Source organism: Micrasema longulum, unplaced genomic scaffold (assembly GCF_059751315.1).
Source record: "Micrasema longulum isolate JH-2025_06_02 unplaced genomic scaffold, ASM5975131v1 h1tg001929l, whole genome shotgun sequence".
Lineage (NCBI taxonomy): Eukaryota > Metazoa > Arthropoda > Insecta > Trichoptera > Brachycentridae > Micrasema > Micrasema longulum.
This window is the reverse complement of record NW_028279103.1, coordinates 43,410-47,447: the sequence shown is the minus strand read 5'-3', so window position 1 is coordinate 47,447 and position 4,038 is coordinate 43,410. Positions and strand designations below refer to the sequence as shown.

Below are 4,038 nucleotides of genomic sequence, written 5' to 3'. Positions count from 1 at the left end.
TGCCTTAAGGCAATTTCTTCCTACCTACCCAAACATTTCAGTTTGAGAAAATTATAAATACATGGACATATTGAATCTTACAATTTTATACAAAAATTAAAAGCAAAGATTAACAAAAATAAATATAAATATTTAAAAAAAATAACACTATACTATGAAGAGAGGAGAGGGGATAAGAAGGGAAGAAGAAGGATAAAGGAACAATTTAAATATTTAGATAGTGACATTTCAATCTTGACTTAAATGTAAATAAAGAAGGGGCGTCTCTAACATTAGAGGGTAGATTATTCCACAATCGAGCGGCTACTACTGTGAAAGAGGAGGCAAAAAATTTTGAGCGATGACAGGGTATTAAAAAGGTTCTCTCGTTACTAGAACGAAGAGATAGTCCGTGTTGTGAAAGAGATTGGATGAGCTCTCTCAGATAAACAGGCGAAGTGGGATTATTTAAAATATTGTGAAGAAGTGATAGAATGTGAATGTTTCTTCTATGCCTGATACTGAGCCAGTGTAGTTGCGTGCGATACTCGGTTATGTGGTCAAATTTGCGAAAATTAAAGATATAACGAATACAAATATTCTGCAATCGTTCTAACTTATCAAGCAATTCAGAGTTAGCATCTGGATAACAGTTTTGGTTTTGGTTTGGTGATCAGTCTTATGCTTTAGGTACCAGTCTAAGGACTTCCAGTAAAAACACCCTTTTAAATAATATTTCACATCAACCATGTCGGGAATCGAACCCGAGACCTCTTGCATAGTAGGCAAAATGCGCTGACCATTACACCACAAGGCCGACAAATGTTTCACAACCAGCTAATTTTTTGCGCATGTCTTCTAGATGTAGTACTTAATTGTTACTCTAAACTCCCCACTCCTCCCTCGCTTGCGTCTTGAGATATTCCATTATACTGAGTGTCCGGTGGGATATTACATACTTTAAACCTTAAAAAATTTGAAACGCAAGAAGCTAGAGTAATTTGGAGCATGACATTTTATTAAAAAATATATTTTTCTATTTATAAAATTGGTTGACAGAGCGGCGTTGTTTCGATATCAAGGCGTATTTAAAATATATTCGCGTGATAAGTTTTGTGCCTTGAATAAAATAAATTTGAAATTGAGTTGACATATAAAAGGCTTCAGAAACAGCTTTGAACAGTCGTCGTATAGGCCAAGCTTCATCTTTATCGTCTGCGTCTGATGAAAAGGTCTAGCTCGGAAGTTATTCGGTGTTGAAAAATCTTCAAAAAATGTCGACCACCGATAACAAAAGTGTGCGACTCTTTCGTCAAAAGTATAATGATAATTTGGAGTTTTAGAGTTGGATAATTATCGTTTACTAAAAAAAGAAAAATTATCTTATGTCACAAAGCTTTCTTACGAAATTGGTATTTGCTAATGCTATGTCTATTTTTTTTTCTAAATATGTTAAATTACTGGTTACCGACAAAGATACTATGAATTTTCAAACAAATATACACACTTTCGTACAAAAATATAAACAACAACAACAACAACAAACCATCACGCCGTTTCCCCGTAGGGGTAGGCAGAGAGGATAGAACGCCATAACACTCTATCTTGGCATACAGACCTCGCTTCCTCTACATTCATACATCTTCTTATGCACGCACGCCGATTATTCCTACTTTTGACATGTCCATCTTCAAGTATTTGATGGACTTGATCGTGCCATGTCTTTCTCGGTCTTCCTCGTTTTCTGCATCCATCAACATTTGCATCGTAGATCCTTTTAGCCGTACTTTCGCTGTCCATTCGCTCTACATGTCCAAACCAACGCAGCACCCCTTTCTTGATTCTGTCAATAATGCATGTCTCAGCCTTACACACTTCACGGATCTCGACAAAAATATCGATATTAGTTTTAACGTCTCAGCATATGCCGATGAAGATAGCCGTTCATAATCGCGGCCCTGGACACGTTTGTACGAACCCCATTAAACCTTACCATTCGTCAATTTGACGAACAATTTTAGATTTGGTAATGTATCCAAAATAAAACAAGTTTATTGGGTTATACAAAGGGTATATTGTGACGCGTTTCGCCTTGTTAGCTCTTGTTACATTACCAAATTAAATATGGAATTCTATCAATTGTCTGCATACACAATAAACAATTTTAGAAATGGATATTTCTTATCAAAAACTTATGTTTTGTTTATTAGACATGTATATGAAGCAAAACTTATATTGATAAGAAACGAATTAATTTTAATTTTGTCAAAAATGTATTTTTGTAAAAATGTTTTTTACTATGTCACTAATCTTTAGAACTTGCAAAACACGACTCAAAGTACATAAACAGGGCTCAAAACAGAGTTCTTGGCCTCATAGAGTAAGGGATACGTCATCATTATTTATGTGTAGTATATTTGTATTTGTATAAGTAAACAAATATAGTTATTTGAAAAATAAAGTTAAAATTAAGTAAGTTAAAAGGTAAAACTTAGTAAAAAAGATTAACTCAGATTAATACTTAAATTATAAGAATTTCTTTTTTTTTTAAAGTGTAAAAACTAATAATTAGAACCCCAACTTACGCAAAAATCAACTTTATGTTTGGCACAAACAGCGTTTTTACATTTTGAAGGGTCAGTTTTCGACTGCGCTTTTTTTATAGGAATAAAGCTCAAAATTGTTGCTCAGAATTTTTCCATTTCACAATTTCTTCTCATATGTTATTGGTCATGGATTGGTCAAATAATAGGAATGAATCTATCATACTTCTTTCAGCCCGAGCTGGTCCTCTAGCAAATCGTAAAATATTTATTGCAGCTGCTCTGCCTGAAGTAGTGGCTTTACTCGTGGCCCAAACACGACAGTTCCGGCTGTGAATATTACTTTGTGATAAATTAAGCATGCTTGAACTATCGAAGATGTCTGCTGATAGAAAAGGTGGTGATTTTAGTTCCAACATATAATCCACTAAACCTGGTGAGAATCGTCCTTGAGTATTCAGTCTGTTATTTTACTGTCGGACGGGTCGCGGTCGTCTTGAATATCACTTTCCACGTCATTAACCTACACGTCCTCTTCTTGTTCGGTGTCAGATGATCCACTTATTAACTGATGTCATTATTTTCTAATAATAAACGCGTGATATCACCATCAGGCGTAAAAAAACGTACTACGACTTGTCACCAAAAAATATACACGAATAACCATTCTTCGAAATGACGAATAGAATTGCAATATCTCAAAAAAATTGTGCACTCACCCGTTGGGCTTAATTGTCTCCCGGAAGACCATGGCAAGCACTGAGTTGACAAGAAACAAAAAAATCACCGGCAAGCGCATAAAAAAAAAACAGCGTATTCGTCGATTTGACAAAGGTTAGGTGTCTAGGGTTAAATACTTACCTTTAGCATAATTATCTGACCATGACCGGCTCTACCCAAAGTGAAATTACATATAAATTATATACACCGTCTATTGTTGCACTGCTTACCGCCTAGGGGCTGTCGTCCATCGGAGGGTTAAATAATAACATTTTACTTGCTCCTACGCCAAGGTGCGGTGACAGGATGCATGTTGCGGCGGCACAATATCGTGTGACGGAGGGAGTGGGAGGGATGCGGATGGCGGCCAGCGCTGTATCTTGCGCCACCTCGGTGCTAATGCAGTGCTAGTCTCGTGCTACGGAGGCCGGGGGCGGTGGTGACGTAGAGCCGACTCCTACTTCACCACACCTACAAGCGACACAATTCTGACCCAACATTACGTATTCAACTAATTGCGGTTTCTGCGTCGTCGTCTCTGGCTGTTCCCAATATGGAGCCATATTTAATTAAGCTGTGTTTACCTCGAAGCGAGCTCCAAAGTGTACATTCATAGAATTCTAAGCTCATCGTAATCACAAATTGTAAATCGAAGTTCAATAATTATTTTACCCGTAGCTTGGTGGTTTTTATATACTTCTGAATATGGTAGGTCGTATGTCAGTTTAAAAAAAATCAAATTGCTGTCGTTGTAATTTATTTATGTATCCTCGATTTTTGTCTGCCTTGTTGGCGG

At 36.6% G+C, this 4,038-nt stretch overlaps 1 non-coding gene across 1 annotated transcript; it reads right to left on the bottom strand.

The window, feature by feature from the left end:
* Positions 1 to 722: 722 nt before the first annotated feature.
* Positions 723 to 796, bottom strand: TRNAS-ACU (transfer RNA serine (anticodon ACU)). The gene has a single exon. It is a non-coding gene; the product is annotated as a tRNA-Ser (tRNA).
* Between the last annotated feature and the right edge of the window lie 3,242 nt (positions 797 to 4,038).